The sequence below is a fragment of the Macaca fascicularis genome, chromosome 10, assembly GCF_037993035.2.
Source record: "Macaca fascicularis isolate 582-1 chromosome 10, T2T-MFA8v1.1".
NCBI classification, from domain to species: Eukaryota; Metazoa; Chordata; class Mammalia; order Primates; family Cercopithecidae; genus Macaca; species Macaca fascicularis.
Window position 1 is genome coordinate 62887757 of NC_088384.1, and position 26301 is coordinate 62914057.

A 26301-nucleotide genomic window follows, 5' to 3' on the forward strand; every position below is an offset into this window, starting at 1 on the left:
TCAATCCAGCATTCCCATGCTAATATCTCAAGTTTATTCCTGGGGCCATTTGCTCTTGAGTTATTCTCTGCCAGCTAGTAGTGGGCTGTGCGAACCTAGCAAGGTCAAGAAACCCAAATTGGAAGAGTGTTCTCACTCCAGAGACCCTGTGGGGGCACGCTGCTTCTTCGGAGGTGTCTGTGGTTGCCGGAAGACAGGTGGTGATGGTCCTCGTTGTTGTCACCAGGATGCCAACAGACAGAAACTGGTTTCTCCTGGTAAATTATTTTATGTCCTGAAGACCATGCTTTCACAAGTGAAAACATGGAGCTGGGAGACATGCTCAAGCAGTGAATATGGAGATGAGTCCTCTGTGACAGCCTCAGGGCCCTTGTGAGTCAGAACCAGCAGGAAGCCAGAGGTTGGGACATGAGCAGGGCCACCCAGAAAGCTGCTCCCAGCACCTTCTGCCCAGGGCGTCACAAGAAGTGAGCTTTGTTTTGGAACAAGGAATTTCTATCGGACAAAAATACTTTTCTGAAAGATTAGCTAAACCCCCAGACAGGAAATGCAATTTAGCCCTGCTGGTGACACAGTGTTGCCAACAGGACAAGGACAATGACCATAAACTGTGTTTCTGCAGCAGAACCCTCCTGCAGCTGCAAAACTGCCCTCAATCCCTGCTTCTGAGCCATGCCCTTTCTCACGGTGACAGTCCCAGCCCTGACAGCTCCTCCACTGTCTGTACAGAGACTGCAAAGATTCCCCATTGCTAGGTGTCGATGCTTCTCCCTAGTACCAGTCCAGAGCCGGCCACTCCCCTGCTTTCTCCTGAGAATATGATTTAGCACAGGCCCCCATTCTTGAAGAACCTTCTCCTACTGAAGGTGCTCCCAAGACTCCATGTAGTCCATTTTCTTGCTGCAGCAGCTAAATTCAACCAATTTCATTTGACTATAAGTGTGCTTCTATTGGTCTTTGGCTAGTGGGCTTCAATGGAAGTCAGTTTCGAAGTCCTAAAAAATAGCACTTTTGGAGGCCAAGGTGGGTGGATCACGAGGTCAAGAGATGAAAACCATCCTGGCTAACACGGTGAAACCCCGTTTCTACTAAAAATACAAAAAATTAGCCGGGCGTGATGGCGGACGCCTGTAGTCCCAGATACTTAGGAGACTGAAGCAGGAGAATGGAGTGAACCCTGGAGGCGGAGCTTGCAGTGAGCCGAGACTGCGCCACTGCACTCCAGCCTGGGTGACAGAGCAAGACTCCCTCTCAAAAAACAAACAAACAAACTATATATATATATATACATATATATATTTTTTTTTTTTTTTTCAAAAGACCAATGGCACCACATGACTGCTGTTCTCCTTTATCAATACTAAAGTCTTGTGGTACAGAATTGGTATATGAACTGGATGCTGTTAGGATCCATTTCGTGGAAAAGGGTAAAAGATGGAATATATTATGCTGAATCATAAATGCCTACACAGGAGTCAAAATAATATTACAAGTGATAAGTTAGAGACTGAACAGAGAGTACATGCCCCCTGCCACTCAAGTTTCTAGCAAATTTTAGTCCTGCTGAAAGACAGATGTCATATTGCCAGATCTTCAAATTTCTCAGCAGAAACTGGTTATAAACATGGTGCCAGATTCACTTCAAACACTTCCTGCAACAAAGCATGTAAGTACACTGCATAATATAGCATTTTTTTATAAGCCACAGCTAAGGTCATAGGAAAGCAAGGGAAATCTTCAGGGGCTGGAATTAAGGAGGAAAGTTGGATATGAAGCCTTAGCCCAAGCTGATGCTGCCTCATCGTGGGGAGACAGGCTAGTCCTGGCAACAGGGCATGTGTTTAGTGGCGGGAGCAGAGGAGACAGGGCCTGGGTCTCCTCAAGAAGGGAGTGGAAACCAGACCCCCAAACAAAGATGGGAAGCTCAGAGAATAATGTATCCAGTGAAAACTCGGAATCCAGAATCACTCTTCCCATCAGTTCAGTGAGGGAAAACATGGGGTCGTCCCATTGGCCTGGTGCTGGGAAAGTCCTATGCTGAAAACACAGCACCATGTGGATCAGGGGTTAGGGATTATATTATTTGTGCAGCTAGGAAACCCCTACACTGAGGAACTAACATAAAAAGTGGTGACATGTCAGTGATTCTGAGGGGTACCTGGTATTGCATCCTCACTTCAGGAAATGCATAATGACAGTTTTCAATTAAAGTGCCATGGAGAAAGGTCAACATTCAAAATTTTAAAATCTACCAAGAAATGGTCTGCCCTGAGCCTCAGTCAGCAGAGAGAGTAGCCTTCCAAGAATTTCAAGTGATAGATAAAATAAGTCTCTTTTAAGATATTCTAGCACACAAGGAGAAACCAAATCCACGTGGGGAAAAATACATTATCAAACGAGAGAAGGCAAATTGGAATTTCCTGAAATAAAAATAAATACTGAATTTAAGACATGATGGGTGAGTTAATAAGCTAACTTGAAATATCTGATGAGGGACTTGAACTGGAATATGGAACTGATGACACTACCTAGAATTCAGCATAATCTGGAAACTATGGAAGACACATTAAAAGGTAGGAAGATAAAAATGAGAAGGTCTCCCAATCTGCTAATAGAAAATCCAGATGAATAGCCTGGGAATTTCAGACTGAGAGAACATTGAGAATGGGGAAGAGGCAACATCTGAAGATATTTGAGAATTTCTCAGAACTAATAAAAGATGTGAATTTGCAGGTTCAGACATATATAATACAAGGTAAATTAAAGCTATCCCACACTAAATATAGTAACTACACAAAAGTCAAAAATATGATCTCAACTTCTTTTCTTGTCTTTTTTTTTTTTTTTTTTTTTTTTTGAGATGGAGTTTTGCTCTTGTCGCCCAGATTGGAGTGCAATGGCACAATCTCGTCTCACTGCAACCTCTGCCCCCCGGGTTCAAGTGTTTCTCCTGCCTCAGCCTCCCTAGTAGCTGGGATTACAGGTGCTCGCCACCATGCCCAACTGATTTTATTTTATTTTTTTAAATCTTTTAAGTAGAGATGAGGTTTCATCGTATTGGCCAGGCTGGTCTTGAACTCCTGGCCTCAGGTGATCCGCCTGCCTTGACCTCCCAAAATGCTGGGATTATAGGCGTGAATCACTGTGCCCAACCCAGAGAAAATAATTTCAAATTCCTATAGGAAAAAAAACAAACCAAGAGTAGGTTTCTCAACAAGAGCAACAGAAAGTGCATTAGGCCATTCTAGCATTGCTATAAAGAAATACCAGGTAATTTATAAAGAAGTGAGGTGTATTTGGTTCACGGTTTTGCAGGCTGTACAGGAAGCATGGTGCTGGAATTTGTTCAGCTTCTGGGGAGGCCTCAGGAAGCTTCCAATCATGGTGGAAAGAAAAGAGGAGCAGGCAGGTCACCCGGCCAAAGCAGGAACAAGAGTGAGTGGGGAGGTGGCACATACCTTTCAACCACCAGATCTCACGAGAACTCACTCATTATGGTGAGAGCAGCACCAAGGGGCCAGAGCTAAACTGTTCATGAAGAAACCAGTTCCATGATCCAATCACCTCCCACAAGGCCCTACCTCCAACACTGGGGATTACATCTCAACATGAGATTTGGACTGGGGACACACATCCAAAGTATACTAGAAACCATAAGGAAATCAAAAATAATTTCAGTGTTTGTGAAAGAGAACACTTTATCCTAGAATTCTATACCTAATTAAACCATCATTCACAAATGAGAACATAAGGCCTTTGTACAAAGATTGAATGGACTACTAACAGCCCTTCATTAAGGCTACTAAAGCATATTCTCCAGAAAAAAGAAAACTGATCAAAGTAAAAATGAGATGCAAGGTGGGAAGTAAAGAACACGAGTAATATTTAATGAGCATTGACCATAGAAAACAACAGCAAAACTAACCACACTCAGGATGGTTAATTCTGCTGGAACAAAATTTAGAAGGAACTGAAATACAGAACAATAACGTAAGAAAGCAGGGAGATGCTAAACTCCTTGTATTGTTAGGAAGAAAGATGGACAGTATTAACTCTAGAATTTGCACATTAAGAAATGCATATTAAAAATTTAAGGGTAACATCTAATGATAGAAATAAAATATAAGCCAGTAGACAGAAAAGAAAAACAGTTCAGAGAAACTGGAGCTCCAGAATTATTTTATAATCACAAATAATTGAAATACACACACACATATACATACATACACATGTGTGTGTGTACACTAAATCCCTCAAGGGGCTAAATAAAACATGCCCACAACCCATCAGGTTGTAAACTCACACTAAGGTGTCTGCATCAGGGGTTTCTGCTAAAATTACAGGGACCAAGGGACGTGAAACAGTAAACCAATGCTCATTGCAGGGAGGTTTATGCTTAAAGCCCAGGGGATTCTTCACATTTTTTACTGATGGTCTTTTGACTCCATGTTACTTTCTTAAATTACCATGAACGTGTTGGGTTGTGGGACCTGGCATCTGGGCAATTGGGTTTTTATTTCTTGCTGACCTGGTAGTAACACCCTCGATTTCATCTTCAGCTTCCCGCTTCCACCTCTATTTGTTTCCCTTTTCTTCAGTTCTCATATGACTCCAGCCTGCGCCTGCAGGGGAATGGAGTGGGAGCTGGTGCACATTCATGGTTTTTATCAGTTTGAAGAACTATTTTTCTTGCTCTTCCAGCCCCTAGCCTGGTTTTAACTTTTACCTGCTCATTTTGTTTTTATTTTTACTTCAAAATTTGATCTTCAACTTCTAGGCTTTCCTCTGAATTTTGTTGGCTGTAGTTTTTTTTGTTTGTTCATTTAAACATTTATTTTAAAATCTCTTTTATTTCAGCTTTTTCTTTACTGGGGCTTTGAAATTATCTGACATTTAAATATTATCCTCCTGGGCAGGGTATGGTGGCTCATGCCTGTAATCCCAGCACTTTGGGAGGCTGAGGGGGGCAGATCACTTGAGGTCAGGAGTTTGAGACCAGCCTGGCCAACATGGTGAAACTCTGTCTCTACTGAAAATACAAAAATTGGCCGGGTGTGGTGGTTCATGCCTGTAATCCCAGCACTTTGGGAGGCCTAGGCAGGGCGATCATGAGGTCAGGAGATCAAGACCATCCTGGCTAACCCAGTGAAACCCCTCTCTACTAAAAATACAAAAAATTAGCCTGGCATGGTGGCAGACGCCTGTAGCCCCAGCTACTCTGGAGGCTGAGGCAGGAGAATGGCGTGAACCCGGGAGGTGGAGCTTGCAGTGAGCCAAGATTATGCCACTGCACTCCAGCCTGGGCGACAGAGCGAGACTCCATCTCAAAAAGAAAAAAAAAAAAAAAATACAAAGATTAGCTGGGCGTGGTGGCGCATGCCTGTAATCTCAGCTACTCGGGAGGCTGAAGCAGGAGAATTGCTTGAACCCGGGAGGTAGAGGTTGCAGTGAACCGAGATCGTGCCACTGCACTCCAGCCTGGGCTATAGAGTGAGATTCTGTCTCAAGGAAGAAAAAAGAAAAGATCCTCCTTAATTTTAATTTTTCACTTACCCCATGGTTAACATTTTTGTGTTAATCTCTTAACCTTCTCACGTTTCTTATCTATGTTTTATCTTCTCTTTTCCTCAGGCATTTTCTTTCCATTTCTTTTTTTATTGGTTTATGCTTTTCGGATCACATTAGGTACCTGGGGAGATCCAAAACACTTGGTAGTTTGGCCTGCAGTGGTCCTCCTGGGCCCCAGGCTCTTCTGAGAGGTCACTGTTGTACCTACTGAGGGTGCTTCCCTGCACGAAGGCAGCTTCCCTGCAGAGGGTGCCTGGGTTGTGGAATAGCTCACCTGCTGGCTGTCCCACCAGCCCTTCTCGGAGATGAGCTCCTTGGGTGGGACCCATGGATTCTGGGCCAATGGTGCCCATTAGCGTGTCCTGGACAGGAGGAAACAGATGGCTGCAGGAGGCTCCTGCTGCCTGCTTCTCTTCTGGTCAAATGCGGGAGGAGCCTCAGCCTAGCTCAGATGTCTTGCTCACACCCGCTCCTGCTCAGTTTCTTATCTCTAGCAGGGAAGGCTCCCCCACACCCATAGACCTTCAGCAGCCAAAGGAGGAAGCTGCCGCCTTCCTGCTGAGCACGTGCGGGCAAGGGGCCTCTTCTAAGGGCCACACTCCCGGCTCCGGGGCACAGCAGAGTGTGGCAAGGGCTGGGTTCCTGGAGCTGGAGAGGGATGGGCTAGGAACAGGGCTTCCAACAAAGGAGGGGCTTTGTGCTGAGCTCGTCACAGCTCCTTCCAGAAAAGTCCTGGTTCTCACCAGCCAGGGATAAATTGGTATTGAGTCTTACTTGTTCCTCCTTCAGGAACCACGCGGGAATACAGATGATAAATCAGAAAGGTTCAGGCATTCCTGGTGCCTGGCTGTGTGTCTCAGCTCTCATCCCTGGGCAAGCCCTGGCAGCATCCTCTGGCCAGCACGCAGCACGCTCCTGTGGGCCACAGCCTTGGCAGACTGTAGGGGGAGGTCAGTGCCCAGGAACAGTCACAGCCTTGACAGGCAGAGGTGGAGAATGGACCACCAGTAACTCAGAGGAGGTCCTATTCCACCTGCCATGGTCACCAGCAGGACTGGGGCCCCTGCCCAGCTGGGAACTGCTGATGACGAATTGGGTGTCGGGCAGCCTCCCTGAACGCTCACTTCCCACTTGACTTCCAGTGCTTTCTGGCATCACTTCCCATGCAAGCTACATGCAGCCAAATTCTTATCTCAGGGGACTCTGGGGAGCCCATCTAAGATACCTGGGCCCTCTTGCCAAATCCTTCCTTTATTCTAGAATCCCTTCATGACTAAATGAGCTCCCGGGCTTCCTTGCCCACTGCCCAGCTTCTCTGCCCGTGTGAGTGACTCAAACCTGCCCCTCACTTGCAACTGGGGCCCACAGGGCTCAGGTATGCCTGACTTTGGGAACCGATGTGGGACTGCCTGGGACCACACTAACATGGCTTGCCGGGTCCCGGAGGAGCCACTGCCCTGGACACCACAGCATCAGCGGATTTGAAATAAAGAGAGGGAACCCACAGGAGCTTTTATTTTAGATGTGGCCCATCCCAGATTAGGCCCACAGGGCCACAGTTCCATCCCAGCAGCAGGGCCAGGCTGGGGCTTCCAGAGAAGGACCTTTGCTGGTGGACCTTAATAGGACTTCAAGAGAAACTTCAGAGTCTGAGATTTTATTGCTTCAGTTTTCAAAGAAAAAAATAATAACGCCAATACCTCAAAGCACTGGCCACCCTCAGCTCAGCCCCTGGTGGCACCAGGGGCATTGTGGCCACGCTCTCCCTCTCTTTGGCGCTTGGGGGAATTTCTGTCTCCTAAACCTGGAGTGGTTTCCTGACAACTCAGACGTGGCATCACAGTCACGCTTTCCCTTTTTGGGTATGTGGGTGTGCTGCCACCTGGCACGTGGCATGGTTAGATAGAGGTTTCCACCTCATCTTATTCCACGTGCCCCTTGTCTTATAACTTGCTAAGGATATGGATGTCTGGACAGACAGACCTTTACCTGGGCAATGGGTATGGTCCCAGCTGCAGCTGCATTCACCTTCATGGAAATTTCTCTCTGAGGTTATTTATGAACCAGACCTGGTGGTGCCAAATTAAAGCACTTACGATAAACTGGGGCCAGGGTTTGAGAATTGGTGGGAGCTAAGTCGTACTTTTGGGGTCGGCACTGGAGGGTCAGCATTTGCAATGGCCCCTCTCTGATTCCTGCCATCCTGGCACTGATGTTCTGGATCAGTTACAAAGAAAGTATTTCCCCTTAGCAGTGCTGTTTTCATGACTGCATCTAGCTACTAACAAGCCACAGAATTTGGCAGAATAGGAAGACTGAGACAAGTGAAAATACTGCAACTCTTTTAATGGCATGTCTCTAGCTTCAGGATTTTTTGCAACTTTGCTTTAAGTGCTGCAAAGGGAAAGTCTAGCATCTCACTTTCTATATTTGGATTTCTGATCTTCTAAAATAAGTCCCAGCCCCACTGTGTCCTGATGTCCAGGACTTGGTCTCCTAAGGAGAACACTGAGAGGCATCCAGACAGCACAAACACCTGACCCGGGCGAGTGGAGTAAACATGGAAACAGCAAATATGGGCGGAAGCGAGGATCCAGTCTGCTCTGCAATTTAAATTTTATTAAAAATGTTTCAGTGCCATTTACAAAAACCCCAGAAGAGAACAATCCATGTGGATTCCTAAAATCCGCCCCAATTTAGCTGCTAGATTGAGTAAGGGGGCAGATCTGGGATTTGGATATGTAGGAGCCACTCTGAGCCCCCCTTGTCCCTGCTGAGGGGGTCCTAAACGTCAGTGAGCCCACAGAATGGCCACCTCTCCCTACCAGGCCCGACCTTGGACAAACATGACACCCTGAGCAGCTTCCTTCTTCTTGAGAGAATTTCCCCAGGGATCCCCTGGCTGCGTGCCCTCGGCTGGTTTTCCTGCTCCCCCACCAGGTCTTCCCAATGGCTCTTTCCCAGGTCCTCTGTTCAGCCTTTTCCAGCTCATCTCCCTGTAGGCCGTGGTGCCACCTGTCCTGTACCAGTGACCACTCGGCTAGCAAGCTGGACATGCACAGACCCTCTGCTGGCTCCTCACCCACCACGTCTGTGAACAGCCTTGCCGCTGCTCACTTGGCCTTGCCCCACACCTGGGATCTGTTCACCACCTCCTCCATGGAAATCAAAGCATCAACAAGTCCTACTGATTCCTCTCCCTTGTCACCCTGGACCAAGCTACCATCCTCTCACCCAGGCCACTTCAAAGATCTCCTACTTGCTTCCCCACTTCCTTACTAGGCTAGTGCAGCAATCACAGGGTCTTTCAGAAGGGGAATTGGTTCTGTGACAGCTCTGCAGGAATTCTTCAGTGACACAGCTCCAGGGGCACAGACCAAAGGCTCATGAGGGCCAGCATATGCCAATTCCCGTTTAGACCTCCGTCTCAACTCGGACATCCCCCAACTCTCTATGTTCCCGCGTCACTGGTCTTCTTTGAAGCAGAAGCTGTTCTTCATGAGCTACGGATTTTAAAGTTTTTATCCGGATTCATTCTGAAGAAAACTGAAAACTAAGAATACCCATGTTCCACCACAGGGACAATACAGCCCCAGGTCCCAGCGCCCAGGCAGCCTCCGAGCCACAGATGGAGACCTAGAGCCAGGGTGAGGGTGGCATCCAGAGAGGGCCGAGGGAGCTCAGTCGGGCTTGCTTGGGCTTGGGTTTCTTTCACTGTGTCTCTGTCCTGTCTTTCCCTGTTTTCTTTCCAGGGGCTCCTTTAAGCCTTTTTGCTATGCATAGGGTGTCTTTATTATGTACGACTTCATTGCTCCCTGGGTTACCTATGCCACAATGTACACTGCAAGCCATCAGAGAGTCACACCAATGAACGTCCACAAACCATAAAACTGCTCTCCCTGGGTCCCACGGATCTGCTTTGTAAGCAGCAATCCCCATGAAATGTCTTCAATCCAGTCATTCAATAAATCATGCCCAGGTACCCACCCTGCAGGAGGCACTGCTCTCAGTGCTGGGGGTGTCCGGGAAGCAGTCAGAAGAAGCCTATGTTCTTGTGAAGCTCACACTTGACCTAAAGATGAGAGGCAGATCATGAGCTCGATGAGTGAGTTCTGCAGATAAGAGCTGTAGAAAAGTGAGCACAGGGTTGGGGGATTGAAGCGCCAAGGGACTGAGATCATGAGCTCAATAAATGAGTTCTGCAGATAAGAGCGGTGGAAAGCTATCATAGGGTCAGGGCACTGGAGCGCTGGGGGGCTAGGGAGGCATTCCCAGTGGGGGATTTTGGGGGATGACACTCATTGCTTCTATGAGAACTCTGCATCCCATATCAGAGCAAAAGTAGATGAGCTTCTCCTGAGCCCCTGGTCTATTTTTACCGCGTGGACACTGTGAGTCATGCTGCTGACTGTGTCTCCCTCTCAGCACTGCTGCTGAGCATACAGCCAGCTCTAGACACCAAAATATATTTGGGGTACTCACCTCCCTCTTGGTGTGATCTCATTTTTCCTAATCTTTTTCCTCCAGCTTGTTAGGATCACCTGTGCATTTAGTTAGCTGGTTAGCCAATCTTGTTATATTGCCACCTGTCTGCCCTGCCTCGTGTGATAAGTACCGTGCAGAAGCAATGCATCCCCAGCTATATTTCCAGGCATCACAAGCTGCCTTCTGGCAGGGGACGCCTGCCTTCCCCCACAGTCCTCAGGAAGGAGCAACGGAGAAGAAAGAATGAGGGCACAGTCTGCTTCCCAAGCTCAGCTGAAGATCACAAAGCTTCTGAGACACTGACCATGAATCTGTCCATTCATGCATCCCAGATAAAGGGCCCTTGAAACTTGGAAGTGTGATGGGCTTCATGCTATGGCATCTTGAATGATCACTGAACATAACTGTGCTAAGTTCATATCCACTTAATTTACCAGAGTTTAAAGCAGAATTAACATAAATGCAAAGACAAAACTCCCATGTCAGCGCTCTGCTCTCCAGACACATCAGCAGGCACTGTATGAATCAGTGCTGGTACTTCTCTTCTTCAGTGACCTTTGTGTTTTATTTCCTTTAACAGAGAGGACAGCCCCAAGGCCTTCACACCATCCTACCAGAAGCCAAATGGCAATGCACTTGGAGGATGTGCATTTGATCTAGAAAAGCAAACTAGCATGTTCTTAACAAAGATTTGAATGGGACATCCATGGAATGACACTAACTTTTAAAAGTCACTAAAAAAGCTTGCTTAAAAGTCATTGAAATAGCTGCCAGGGTCAAATAAATAATTGTTTCAAAGACATTCTTTCCCAGCACTCTGCAGGGAAGATTCAGTGGTGAGGATTCTGAAAGATTCTGTCTCCCTGACATTCGTTCCTGTCTGTGCCCGGGGTATGATTCATCCTGGAGAGGCCAGGACGACGCTCTGTGAATCAGAGCAGCATCAATGCACAGGCAGAGCTGCTTCCCAAGAGACACTGCCTCCCACGTGACACACCAAGCCCTCCTCACCACTTGTCCTGGAAAGGATTCACTTAGTGATGGGGAGAAAGCAGATGACGCAGAACAGGCCTGCCGCTTCCACAAGGCTATGACTCCTGCATCCAGGATGATGCCCAAGACCTCCCAGAAGCTGGCCCTGTGACGAGGATCTGAGTGTACACAGTACATTTGGGAGGTGGTTCCAGAAAGCACTGGGTAAAGGCAAAGTAGGGAGCAGAAAGAAGGAGAGAGGTATGTGCGGTTAAGCCAGTTGCTGCTGCCAGCAGCTGGGGCTCAGCCCTGTGGGAACGTCTGGGGGACTGTGTAGGACATTCACTCAGAGCTATCAGGACAGGGGCATCTGCCCAGCAACTTCCTGCCCGCCACTGGGCAAGGACTGCTCGTGGACCATTCATTCTTGGCCCTTAGCTTGCCCTGGCATGGGCAGAGCAGTCTCCCTTTCCTGGAAAAGAATCCCCAGGAAGAAGCCCACAGGTGTCAGCCAGAAGCAGTTTGGGGCCTGCAGAGGTGAGTGCCCAGTGGGTATACCTGAGGCACTGGCCTTACTTGCTCGGATGCATAAATCTCTCCTAGATGATACACCACAAGTGGGTGCTTCTTTAACTCTGTAAGACAGAGGCTAGTGCATGACAGATAAACACTATCAGAAGCACAGGGGCCAAGCACCTCACCATGAAATACATCACAACCCCCTGTGACATGGACATTATATTACTACTCCCATTTCCAGAAGAGGGAACAGAGGTACAGAGAGGCGAAGTATGTCAATGACAGTCACACAGCTAATAAGTGGCAGGGCTGGAATCTGAACCTAGCTGGTGTGGCCTTGGGACCTCTGTCCCCAGTCCCTACTCTATACAGCTTCCCATCAGAAATGCAGCCATATAAATAGCTGGGCACAGCACAGCTTAGGGCCTGAAATAAGCTTGAAGGGTGATCAACGATATCTGTGAACTGGATTCACAGATTCAATCCATGGAATCCACTCCTACTGCTCAGAGCACATCACACGTGCTATCTTCGCTGTCATCCGGGGCTACTGCCCTGTGCATGCTGCAGAGGATATGGAGGCTACAGGTACGACATCTAGGTCCCAGCGGAATTGCCATTGTCAAGAGTTTTAGTGGATTATAAGCAGAAGTACAATGTGCAAAGCAAAGCACACACTACATATGTAAAATACAAAATAAACTTTACGTATACAAAAATAGATGGAATATGTAAATATGCTGTCTACATAGGTAGATAGAGGATATCTACATAGGTAGATAAGTAGATGGATAGGTAGATTTCTTTTCCTAAAAGCTTTAAATTATTTTAGTATGCTTGCCAGTTTGAGGAAATATCTTTTTCAAGTTTCATTTCTTGTGTTTTTTAGTGTTTATATGGTAGAATTGGTCAGCTACCCCACTTCTGTCTTCAATATTTCTTCACTAATTAGAAAACTTTCCCTCAGGGCTCCCCCAGAGTTGTGCACACACCTCATCAGCCTAAGATCGTAAATGCAATTTATTTTGCTTTATGGGGAATGAATCTTCCACAGCACATGCTTCCAAATATAAATCCCACACTCTATAGTGCCCTCCTTGGTCAGGCAGGTTGCTGACGTTCCAATGGACATGGCTGACAGGACCATCATTTTAAAAGCTGAGCTTTAACTAAGCCCACTGTGAAGCCAGACAGGACGCCAAGTCTAAAGAAGGATCTGTGGTGTCTGCACACAGCGGTGCACTTGCATTTTATCATCTGTAGCAAGCATGGCACACATCACTTGAATGAAGACAAAGGAAAGAAAGAAAGAAAGAAAGAAAGAAAGAAAGAAAGAAAGAAAGAAAGAAAGAAAGAAAGAAAGAAAGAAAGAAAGAAAGAAAGAAGAGGGAGAGAGAAAGAGAGGGAGAGAAAGAGAGAGGGAGGGAGGGAGGGAAAAAGAAAGAAAGAAAGAAAGAAAGAAAGAAAGAAAGAAAGAAAGAAAGAAAGAAAGAGGAAGGAAGGAAGGGAGAGAGGGAGGGAGGGATGGAGGGAGGGAAAGAAAGAGAAAGAAAGAAAGAAAGAAAGAAAGAAAGAAAAGAAAGAAAGAAAGAAAGAAAGAAAGAAAGAAAGAAAGAAAGAAAGGAAGGAAGGAAGGAAGGAAGGAAGGAAGGAAGGGAGGGAAAGAAAGAAAGAAGGGAAGGAAGGAAGGAGGGAGAGAGGGAGGGACGGAGGGAGGGAAAGAAAGAGAAAAAGAAAGAAAGGAAGAAAGAAAGGAAGGAAGGAAGGAAAGAAGGAGGGAGAGAGGGAGGGATGGAGGGAAAGAAAGAAAGAAAGAAAGAAAGAAAGAAAGAAAGAAAGAAAGAAAGAAAGAAAGAAAGAAAGAAAGAAAGAAAGGAAGGAAGGAAGGAAGGAAAGAAGGAGGGAGAGAGGGAGGGATGGAGGGAAAGATAGAAAAGAAGAAAGAAAGAAAGAAAGAGGAAAGGAAGGAAGGAGGGAGAGAGGGAGGGACGGAGGGAGGGAAAGAAAGAGAAAAGAAAGAAAGAAAAAGAAAGAAAAAGAAAAGAAAGAAAGAGAGAGAGAAAGGAAGGAAGGAAGGAAGGAGAGAGGGAAGGACGGAGGGAGGGAGGGAGGGAGAGAGGAAGAAAGAGAGAGAGAGAAAGAGAAAGAAAGAAAGAAAGAAAGAAAGAAAGAAAGAAAGAAAGAAAGAAAGAAAGAAAGAAAGAAAGAAAAGAATCTGCTTTTGTTTTCCAAGTAGAAACAGCCAACTCTCTAAGTTGATACTGAAATGCCTGAACAGCCCATTGCTTTGTGGAAACTCGTGGAAAAAGGATGAAAACAGCACTTGATAGAAAGGTACTCCATCGTTTCTTCGGCAGCATAGAAGGTATTTGTATTTTTTCTGCCATTTTCTATCAATGACATCTGTGAAATATATTTACTCACTTTTAAAGAAACATAGGAGTCACATTTGGCATCATTTAAAATGCCATTTGAGGGATACACATGCATAAATCAAACATCACCACCACTGAGAGGACCAGGGATGCTAGCAAGTTCTGGTGCTTTTGTCAACAAGGATGCACAGAAACTGAGTCTGGAGTCTTTGGCAGCAAACCCACAACCCAGAAGTGGCTGGCTAGCTGGCTTTGGCCTTTTTTGGGTTCCCTTTCCTGATGCCCACCTTTGGGCCATTTCACTTCTCACTAAATCCGGGGAGATGAGTGGGTATGGAGTGAGTGGCGATGGCACTTCTCAGTGCAGCTATTTGCATTAGAATAGTGAAAATTACTGGCATGATTTATAAGGCATCTATTATCCCCACTCCCTTGGCTGATAATCAGGAATCGGCTTTACATATATTGATATCAACTTTGTATAAAGATTTTCATTGTGTTGTATGGAATTTTTACGTGATGGGAGAGTGCTCATACCTTACCTTATCAACAGTGCTTCTGCTTTCTTGCTTTCTCGCCCACCAGTGAGCAGCCTCTGCCCAGGAAGGGTATAGAGAATTGCTGTTTGGACAGTTAGGTTCTTGGCAAAGCCAGTGACTCTGGACAGGTACCGACTCAGTCCATACATGTCACTTCTAGTCCACATTAGTTGCTGTGTTTATGCCATCACAGGTTGGCACATGTTGGTAGTTCTCTCGTGTTCATAGGTAAACACCCTAACTGTCATTTATGGATGCATGCGGTGCAGCCTTGCCTGGGTAGCAGAGGAGGGTAGTGGTGAATATGAGTTAATTATCCTTCGACACTGCTGGAAATAACTGTGCCACTGCGCCTGAGAACGAGAACATAAAGCCTCATGTCCTGTTCCTCTTCTGACCACTCGTGGCTGAACTGGATCAGGAAAGACTCCCATCTTTCACTAGGCTGGGTGCAGTGGCTCATGCCTGTAATCTCAGCACTCTGGGAGGCTGAGGCGGTTGGATCACTTGAGATCAGGAGTTCGAAACAAGCCTGGCCAACATGGTGAAACCCCATGACTACTAAAAATACAAAAACTAGCTGGGCATGATGCTGCCCACCTGTAATCCCAGCTACTCGGGAGGCTGAGGCAGGAGAATTGCTTGAACATGGGAGGTAGACGTGGTAGTGAGCCGAGATCGCGCCACTGCACTCCAGCCTGCACTCATGACAGAGCGAGACTCTGTCTCAAACAAACAAACAAAACAAAACAGGAGACACTAGTGCCTACTGAGAGTCTACTGACTGGTGTAGCCCCCGGGGAAAACAGTTCCTCAAAAAATGGAAACTCGGACTACCCTAAGACCTGGCAATCCTGCTTCTTCTTGTACATCTGGATGCCACACACCCATGTTCCCTGCAGCATTCTTCATAACAGCCAAGGCATGGAAGCAGCCTAAGGGCCTACCGATAGACAAATGAAGGGAAAAGTGGTGTGCACACCATGGGACACTGGTCAACCTTACCAAAGAGGGAAATCCTGACATCTGTGACATGGACAAGACTGAAGGACATTATGCTAAGCGGAACACGGCCGACACACGAGGACACATCTACATATATGATATGAGGAATCTAACATAGTTAAACTAACAGCAACAGAGAGTGGAATGGTGGCTGCCAGGGCCAAGAAATGGGAGATGGGAATGGGAAGGCGTTGGTCAAGAGGCACAGTTTTGGTTATATAAAATGACAAAGTCCTAGCACGCTACTGTGCAGCTCAGCACCTATGGCTAATGTAGACATTTAAAGTACAAGATTTTAAGTACTATATAATATATACTTACAATTTTGCTAAGAGGGTAGACCCTATGTTAAGTTTTCTTATCACAAATAATACTACTAATAATAATAAATAAAGAGGGGGGAAGGAAGCTTTTGGAAGTGATGAATAGGTTTATGGCACAGAGTATGCTGATGGCTTCAGGGGGTGTACACTGAGGTCCAAACTCCTCGAGTTGCATACATTAAACATGCACAGCTTTTTGTGTGTCGACCAAACTTCAGTAAAGTCAGCTGATTTGTTTTTGTTTAAAGAGTCTGCTGATTGGACACCTCTTCAGGGCCCGGGTTGTGAGATCAGCATGTGGGAAACTGCCCTGGAATGAGGGCTGTGAGATTGTGGTGTTTAGTTAAATAACCTGCCAGTGCCTTTGGCTGATGGCCAAGTCTGCTCTATATGACAGCCTGTGTTGAGATTCCAGTGTAAGATCATGGATCTGGACAATCCAGGTTGAAAAAGTTGTTTACTGGCTGGGCGCAGTGGCTCAAGCCTGTAATCCCAGCACTTTGGGAGGCCGAGATGGGCGGATCACGAGGTCAGGAGATCGAGACCATACTGGCTAACACCGTGAAACCCCGTCTCTACTAAAAAATACAAAAAAAAAAAAAAAAAAAAAAAAAAAAACTAGCCGGATGAGATGGCAGGCGCCTGTAGTCCCAGCTACTCAGGAGGCTGAGGCAGGAGAATGGCGTGAACCTGAGAGGCGAAGCTTGCAGTGAGCTGAGATCCGGCCACTGCACTCCAGCCTGGGCGACAGAGCGAGACTGCGTCTCAAAAAAAAGAAAAAGCTGTTTACTGTCAGCACTTAGCCATTGTTTTCCATCTTGTTCAGGCAGAAATAGATCCATAGATCACATATGAAATCAGAATAGTGCATGATCTTCAAATACACTCTGGGACCATAAGCTAACTCTGCTCTTCAGTCCCTGTAGCTGACATTCTTCACCAGCTGCGAGTTTTTTCTTTTTAACAGCAATGGGCCTCAGGGTTGCCTAGAAGCCCTTGTATCCATTTAACTTTAGGCAGAGACCCCAGGTTCCTGAAGAAATGCTGCTTTTCCATCTGTTCTTACCTTCCCTCTCTATGGCATGGGCAGTGCAGTGCACATGGAAGACTAGTCCAATCTCTTCCAAGACCCCAACTGTCCTGAAATCTAAGAAGCCCATTTGTGATTTAAAAGAAAACAAATACTAAATTAAGAGAAACCGAGGCCAGGCACAGTGGCTCACACCTGTAATCCCAGCCCTTTGGGAGGCTGATGTGGGCACATCACTTGAGGCCAGGAGTTCAAGACCAGCCTGACTAACATGGTGAAACCCCATCTCTACTAAAAATACAAAAATTAGCCAGGCTTGGTGGCACACACCTGTAGTCCCAGCTACTCAGGTGGCTGAGGCACCAGAATTGCTTGAACTGGGAGGCGAAGGTTGCAGTGAGCTGAGGTCGCACCACTGCACTCAGCCTGGGCAACACAGAGAGATCCTGTCTCAAAAAAAAAAAAAAAGAAAGAAAGAAAAGAAAAACAGAGAAGCAGAAGAAACTTACTTGATTCACAGGGCCTGGACATTAGTCATCTCATTTCAAATACGTAAGAACAGAAGAATAAAATTCTGATAAAATTCTGTCTCCTAAGAAAATATGAGCTAGCAATGAAATAGTAAATTAAGCAAACGGTATTAGTGCTACTATGAAGATATAAAATTCTAATAAGCCTACTAAGGCTGGATCTAGAAACTCAAAGGTACCAGGAGGATTTTGGGGGGGAAGGGGTAGAAATTGAGAATTAGAAATAGATAAAAATTACATCACTAAAGAAAAAATAAGGGTAAGAAAAATCTTAAATATTTAAAGTACAAAAGTGAAAGCAAACGGATCTTTTTTTCTCCCCCAACTCTGGGGATATTGTGTCAGGGGATATTGTGCTTTGGTGTTGGGATAGGGATAAGGTGTTACATGTGAAAAAAATAATAGCTTTACTATAGATCTGAAAGGAAACTAGTATTTACCACACTGTGCTGCTGTGCTGTGTATTTTCTTTCTTTCCCTTCCTCCCTTCCTCCCTTCCTTCCTCCCTTCCTTCCTTTCTTCCTTCCTGCTTGCCTTCCTCCCTCCCTCCTTCCCTCTCTTTTTCTCTCTCTTTCTTTCTTTCTTTCTTTTTTTTGACGGAGTCTCGCTCTGTCGCCCAGGCTGGAGTGCAGTGGCGTGATCTCAGCTCACTGCAAGCTCTGCCTCCCAGGTTCACGCCGTTCTCCTGCCTCAGCCTCCCGAGTAGCTGGGACTACAGGCGCCTACCTCCACCCCTGGGTAATTTTTTGTATTTTTAGTAGAGACGGGGTTTCACCGTGTTAGCCAGTATGGTCTCGATCTCCTGACCTCGTGATCCTCCTGCCTCGGCCTCCCAAAGTGCTGGGATTATAGGCGTGAGCCATCGCGCCTGGCCTGTGCTGTGTATTTTCATATACATTATCCCAAGTGATCATCTCACTAAGCCAAGTAGAAATAAATTATGATGCCCATTTTATAGATGAGGAAACAGATGTCCAGAAAAAAAAACAAAACAAAACACAACAGTATCTTGCCCTGCCTTACAAACCTGGTCAGTAAGAGTTACACCCAGGTGTGACCAACGCCAAAATCTCCATTTATTCCACTATATAAATCCATGCTTTTAGAATCAAAAAGGACAAAATATTAAGGAATTAAATTTAACAAAAGAAATGAAACATTTGTTATGCTGAGAGCCACAAGACATCTCACTGGAAGAAATCACAGAAGACCTAAATATATGGAGAGATATCCTTGTTCATGAACTGGAAGACTGAGTATCACTAGATGGCAACACTTCTCAAATTCAGCCATTGCTTCAGTGCAGTCCCATCAGCGCCACAGCTGGCAGAATGGACAAGTGTATCCTCACGTTAACATTCACAGGGAAAAGTGAAGGATGGGTTCCCTCTCTTGCTACTCCTGAAACATGGTGTCAAGCTCAGTTTTTGAAAACAGAAATAATAACTACCTCCATTTCCCAGGCAGCTCTCTGCCCAGCATTTGGCCAGGGGGTTGGCCCACCTCACCAGTGTGATCGCATGTGAGTCCCGTCAACTTTAGAACTCAATTACTCTCGTTTTGTGCATGAAGAAAGTGAAGTTCTAGTCCTAGGACTTGAACCTTGTTCTGTCCGAATAAAACCCCAAGGCACTTTTATAAGGGTATGTTCTCTGGTGTCTTCGTTCCAGCTATGCCCACTGCCGTTGGAGGCTGGGTTGTGAGTTGGCGTCTCAGGGGAAGGTGGAAGGTGGAGCATCATAGCCACCCTCCTGGTCCCAGGCCACAGGCCACATTCCCAGTCTCGCTGCCATTGCATGACAGAATTTTTCAGCTCGGGGAACTGGACGAGGCAGGCTGGGACCATAACTGTGGTGATGCCTGAGGATACACTGGGATGGGGGTGGCAATAAAGGATAAGTGTTATGTGCAGTGAATGGGGAGGTGACTCTCTAAAAGTGGCCAAGTGGCTGGCCTCCAGCAAGCCAGGGGCAGACCGGAGGGCAAGTGAGAAGTGAGCTGAGGGCCTGGAGGGTAGTCCTGTCTTCTGAAACAGCTGACAGGAAATCCACCCTCCCTTGTGATGCCCCTTGTGTGTCCCTGAGAATGTCATAAAAGTGGGTCACAAAGTTTAAGTGGTAAACCCCACCCTAGTAGAGGAACATGGCCATTGTACACGTCGTATCCTTGTCTTAGTTTAAATTTACAGTGTGAAGCGTCATAAATACAGCTGTCAATGACCATGGCTACCGCAGATGCATTTGTGACTGTTCTTGTAATTGGGTTCTACCTTTTTAACTGACCAGGGCATGGTTATAAAAGGAATGAGAACCCAGGACCTGGACTTAGGCAGCGGGAGTCACTCCTGACAGAGGCTCCTATAATAATGCAAAAACTCAGAGGGCTGAGGCCCTGCGCCCTGCCAGGGCACCGAGGGCATTTCTGGGCCTCTCTCAGAGGGGAAGAGGGCCACCAGGTACTCTCTCAGGACATGGGGAAGGCTGGAGGTGTCTGTCACGTCTGAGGTCCCCGAAGCCAGCACAGTAGGGGTTCCTCTGGGCAGTCAAGCCAGCCTTCTGCAGGGCAAAGGGGCAGGGTGAGTAGGGTGGCTCCTCAGGGCCCCGGTCCCTGCTGCCTCCAGTCCTGCCCACCCTCCCCAGCCACCTGCACCCTTCCCGGGGGGGCCTGTTCCCTGTATCCTGTTCCTCCTCGTCCCTCGGGGCTCAATTTCACAGACGTTTTGTGGCACCAGTCCCCCAGGAATGAGTGCTGTCAACACGAGGCGCCCCGTCCCTTCACCCACCACTGCCTACACCACTCTCTGTGACTTCAATGCCCAGCCAATGTGCTAGCTTCTCGAGCTCCTCACGCCCCACTTCTATGATCTCTCCCACTGCTCCTCCTGAGTCGTCCGCTCCCACAGTCACCCTCGGACCCGCCAGCTCCTCCAGCTCCATGGATCTGAGGCCGCTCTTCTCAGCATCCCTCCCTGCTTACGCCCCCAGCAGCTTCCCTGACACTGTGCGCTCAATCCTCCATCCTTCACTGCCTTCCCCCACACCACGAGTCCCACACACGCTGCCCTGCCATGCTGCCCAATCTGCACTCAGTGATCCAGTCCTCGGCCGTGCACACCGCCCCCAGCCCTCTTCCCTGCCCTTCTACTTTGCTGGTGAAGCCTCTGCTGCGTTCAAACCCAGTTCTCTCCCAGATCCTCCCACCCCATACCCAGCGAGCGGGGGTGTGGCCGGGATGCACCCGGCTCAGCTGCCAGGGCCAGGAATCTCAAAACGCCGGTGTCCGAAGCTTTATCATCAGCTTCCAGGGCTGGGTCTCCTCCTCTAGGCCTTCACACACTGGGATGAATCCAAGACCCTTCCTTCATCTTTTCTTCCTTCTCTCTCTACCTACTGAGCTTGGCCAGCCTGGGGACTCAGTGCTCTTCCAATGCTGGTGGTGCCCCCAGCACCCGGCCACACCTCCCCTCTGAGCTTGCGGCTGCCCAAAGGTCCCCTGAGGGTGGGGGTAAAGCTCCTCACACTACAGTGTCGAGACACAGCTCTGCTCCTCCTCCACTACCCTCCACAGCTCACCAACTCCACTGAGCATTCGAACACCTTCTTCTAGGTGCTGGATTTCAGGCCCAGTTGACAGAGCAGTGACAAAACCAGACAAAAACTCCCTCATGGAGCCTACAACTCAAAACCCTCAAGGATATTTAATATTGGTGAAGATGTAGTTAAAACAAATCTACTTAAACCAGGAAGCAAACTTCACCACAGTGTGTGTACCTGCATGTATACGTGTGTCCATGTGTGCATGTGGATGTGTGTGTGCCCATGCATGTATGTGCCAGTGCATGTCTGTGTGTGCTCACACGTGTGTGCATGCATGTGTGTGTCCATGCCTGTGTGTGGATGTGTGTGCACGTGCATGCGTGTGTGCCCTTGTGTGTGTGCGCACGAGGGCCAGTTCAGCTTCACGCCAATAAAAGAAACCCACGACTAGGAAAGTGAGTTCATTTAGCTTCTAACATGACTTGAATTATAATTATAAGTATGTGCTAATTGTTGGAGTGAAAAATGATCAAGTGTCGTTGAGGTTTTTTGCTTGTGTAATTTTTCCAACGAAACTGACTTTGACAGAAACAGGAAAGAGAATGACTTATGCAGAAATATTCAAAGGCTTCCCTAAATTTTCTGAGGGCATCTCAATATTTTGATGGCCTTGAATTTCAATATCCCTTACCTGCCTGAAGCTTTGTAGATTTTCTCTTCTCCAGTCGTTAGTGAAATTAGCACAGCAGGATCATCCCCACCAATGCTTCAATCTCACACAAAGCCATGCCCAGCATCGTGTGCATCAGCACCTTGAATTCCTGCCACTTTGCAAAATGTGTCCATTCTTTTGCTTAGAGGATTTGGCTTTCAGGTAGAAAGGCAGAATGGGACTTTGGCCGGATGCAAGGAGAGGCAAGGTAAAGGGGAAGGAGGAGGGAGAAAGTGGGCTGGATGTGCAGGTGGTAAGCTGGGTGCTGGGCCCCTCCCCTGGGAAGCCCTTTGGCCATGGAGGCCTCTCATACTCCAGCAATGTAATGGGGAAGGAGAGGTGGAGGGGATGGTTGGGGGGAACTGCACTAAGGATGTAAGGATCCGACCTGAAGCTGCTCTTACACTCTCTCTCCAGCTCAGGGCTAGGCGGGGGATTATGCAAACATGGCTCAAGCCAGCCTCTGAAGAAAACAGAAGGCGGTGCTGTCCTTTATCCTGCAGGGGAGCCACTGTGAGGTTTTGTTTTTCCTTTGAAACTTGGAGGTTTACCAAAGTCTTTCCCAAGATAGATGACAATGCACATGTCCCCTGCGGTGGCCAGCAGCTGATCTCCAACCAGACAGCAGAAGCGGCGGGGCTGAGCCTACCCTCCTCATCTCCTAGTCACCCCTTAGCAACTCTCTTTGAAGGCCAGGCTCAAGGGCTGCTTTCTGTGCTCACTGTGGCTACTTGGCGGAGCCCCAACCCTGACAAGAACCCAAAAGCCCACTAGAACAGTGAAAAGGGGTGGGCACATTACAAGGGGGTGTGGATGGAGAAGGTTCTCCCCAGCATCCCTGCGGTGCCTGGAGTTTCGCTGTGGACACGGACACAACGGGATGGGAAGATTTGCTCACACGGAGCTGGCTGGGAGCCTCCGGGCTGGGTCACCTATTGGTGGGGTCCTCTCAGCAGGTGTGTGCCTTGCTCTGCCTAGAGCACGTGCCTGCTTCAGGCCTATTTTCATTCCTTCCACCTGTCTTCAGCATTTCTTGTTCTTGTATTTTTTATCGTTTTTGTTTTGTTTTGCTTTTGTTTCCAAAGAGTACTTGCATTGAAGGAAACTATCAACTTCCTGATGGAAGGTCTCCATTTTCCATTATATTTTCTTCCCAGAAAGTGCACGACACAAATCTTGATGTGCCCAGGAGCCCAGAGACTTGTGACTCAATGAAATCTCTTCGAGCATAACCATACTTTTAATTTCTTCCAGATACTCCAAAGTTCTGTCAAGCTAGTGTCCTTTGCTGATGTTATGGTTGGATTTTCTACTTTGCCATTTGACTGTAAGGTCAGTGTCAGTGTTGGGTCTGCACCTGGAAGCCACTGAGGGATGTACATGTCACATCCCCTGGCATCAGGAACGTGACAGACCTTGTCCTGGGTCTGCTATGGGGATGGTGACAAGGCAACTCCCTCCTGCAACAGGGCATGCTGCTAACCCCGTGTGCGGCTGTGCCCTGGGCCAGGCCCTGCGCTGTCAGAATCAGGAGCTAATAACATCAAGGCAATAGCATCTGAGGTTCGCCACTCTTTCATCTGCTGCACCTGTCAACCTACGGCAAGTGAACTGGTGTTGTTCGGACATGACTGGCCCTGCAAAAAGACTCCAGCATCCTGTCCTCTCCTGGCTGCTCTCCCAGCCTGTACAGACCTCTGTTTAATTTTGCTTTATTAAGTATCCCACGAGTCACCATTTGTGCCTTCAAAGAATTCCCAAAATGGATTGCGGCTGACCTCACACTCACTGGAGCCAACTGGTTAGCATCTTACGGACCGAGGCAGCAGTGCTTGCTATTGAAACATTATTTTCTGTATGTTTTACTATCAGTCCCATAGGGGTTGTTGCACACCATGGCGCTTGTCCTTTCCTGGCCCTGGACCTCAATGGCCAACCCTTACCTGCCACAGCAACCAGATGCACGAGGAGCTCCAGGGGCCATGACTGCATGGCACCTCCATACGTGGGCTCAGTACTGCTGCTGGGCTCTAAAATGTTGGCCCAGGCCTTCTCCTCTGGGATTTACTTCCTCCCTGGCTCCACCTCCACTCAGACTGGTGCAAATTTCCAGACTGTGCGGCTTGGATTGCTGATTGGCATCTGCCTGCCCTCCTCTGTGCCGCCCTGGAGCCTGGCACTTCCAGGTTCCTAGCAGAGCTTCACCCACCATACGATGGGCTCCAATCAGCTCATTCCCTGGTGCTAGCCTTGGCTGAGGCCCCACATAAGGAGTCCTAGCCACAGCTGTCATGCCCACCCCTGCTTCGTGCCAATTCTGCTGAGTACTGCACATCTCTCATCCAGGGAATTGCCCTGACGACACCATGGAGGTGTAACTGGTGTGCTCTCTTCATTCATAAGGAAACTGAGGCACAGAGAGGTTAAATGATCTCCCAAGGGCTAGGGGCAAGCCAGGATCCAAGTCCGGGCACACTGGCAGCAGAGCCCCAGGCATAGCCTCCTTTATGCCCAGCTCCTTCCACTGCCTGCGGCAGCCCCAAACCACCTTTCCCATGAGGACTGTGACTTGGTTTCCCCTCCTCTAGGCCTCTCTTCACTTCCAAACTTCCAGAAGCAAATCCCATCCTCGTGGGCTCATAGGCAAGGCGTAACTGCTATTTTAGGTGAAATAGCTCTCTATAAATAAGAATCAAGAAGCCGCAAAGACAAGCTTTACATAAAGTAGTCTGGAAACTGTGATCCGTGTGTTCCTCTTTCAGGCATGGACACACACTGATCCCTCCACAACACATCAGACCCCACAGAGGCACAACCCTGGGCCTTCTGCCCTGCCCCTGTCACTGCCCAGAGTGTGCGGATGGAACAGGAAAGGGTGCAGGGCCCCAAAGGTATCCTGGAGGGTGCCTCTCTGATCCCTGTCCCTGGCTGCGCACCCCCTGCCTCTCTCTTCTGTTATTTGTGAGAGCAGATGTGGTGGATTCAGCTCGGGGGCCACACACAGATGGCACGCCTCACCCTCACCAGATGAACCCGGGAGCCAATGCACTGCAGCCACTGGCGGCCAGGCCTGCTCAGTGACGACACAAAACAGCCCACGGGGCTTCTTAACGCACTCCAGTGCCTGTGGTTGGAACTTCTTGTTCTTGACTTGGCGCTCGAGTCTGTCCTTGAACCACACACTGTCCTTTGACTTGAGGCCCCTGGTTCCCCAGTGGCAACTGCCTCCTCCCTCCATGCTGCAGTGACAGTCACAGAGGTGGGCGGTTACTGTTCAGGGGATGAGTGTGTCTGTGTGTGCATTTCTGTGTCCATGTATGTGTGTGTGGTGAATGTATGTCTATTTAAGCATGTGCGTGTGCATTCATATATGTCTGTGTATGGTCATGTGACTATGATGTGTGCCTGTGTCTGTGCCTGTCCCTGTGAGCATATGTGCACATATGCGTCTCTGTGTGCATGTATATGTGTCTATGTGTCCATGTGTCTGTGTGTCCTTCCATGTGTACGTGCATGTGTCTATGTGCATGCGTCTCTGTGTGTGCATGTATCTATGCGTCTGTGTGTCTATGTGTCTGTGTGGTCATGTGACTATGGTGTGTGCCCATATGTATCTGTGCCTGTCCCTCTGAGCATATGTGTGCATGTGTGTCTGTGTGTGTGCATGTATCTGTGTCTATGTGTCCATGTGTCTGTGCGTCCTTCCATGTGTGCAAGCATGTGTCTACGTGCATGCATCTGTGTGTGTGCTTGTGTCTATGTGTCTATGTGTCTGTGTGGTCATGTGACTATGGTGTGTGCCCGTATGTATCTGTGCCTGTCCCTCTGAGTATATGTGTGCATGTGTGTCTGTGTGTGTGCATGTATCTGTGTCTATGTGTCTGTGCATCCATCCATGTGTACTTGCGTGTGTCTGTGTGCATGCGTCTCTGTGTGTGCATGTGTCTGTGTGCATGCGTCTGTGTGTGCATGTGTGTCCATGTGTCTGTGTGTGCATGTACCTGTATCTTGTGTCCACATGTCTGTGTATGCATGCATGCGCCTGTGTGTGTGCACATGCATCTATATCTGTGTGTCCATGTGTCTGTGTGTGCCTGCATGTGACTGTGCTTGTCCCTGTGAGCATGTGTGTGCATGCATGTCTGTGTCTGTGTGTGCGTGTGTATCTATGTGGCAGTGTGCATACAAGTGTCTGTGTCCATGTGACTGTATGTGTGCATGTATGTGTCTGTGTGTCTGAGTATGGTGTGTGCATGTGTCTGTATGCCCCCATGAGTCTGTGTGCGTGCATGCATACAGACGGGAACGTGGCCTCCACATTTCTAGAACACTGCCTTCTAAAAGAAGCTGGATGTTCAGTTCTGGGTCAGGACACCTGCGGGAATCTCAGCCTCCACAGGGGCTTAGACTTGCCAAGACCAAGGGACAGGGCTCAGTCACAGCGGGGAAATGATGACTAACAGGGGAAGAGGCTTTTCACATAGAACAGGAGGAAAATCCTGACCCCAGGACTGATGCCCCATTCCAGAGCTGTGGAGCGAGGCGTGTCCCTTTCCTCCGAGCACCCAGGGATGCTCTGGCACCAGGCCTGGCATTAAAGACATCAGCAGATACCAGAGAGGTATTTCAGCTGAGAGTCCAGGCAGGAAGAGTCTTCCATATTTAACTTCTGTTCTGTGAAACACTCACACCTTGGTCCCACTTAGC

The 26301-nt window shown here is 47.9% G+C and overlaps 1 protein-coding gene across 25 annotated transcripts in view; it reads right to left on the reverse strand.

The window, feature by feature from the left end:
- The window catches only part of SYNDIG1 (synapse differentiation inducing 1), a 214889-nt gene that overhangs the window by 169396 nt on the left and 19192 nt on the right, over window positions 1–26301 (reverse strand). The window lies entirely within an intron of this gene.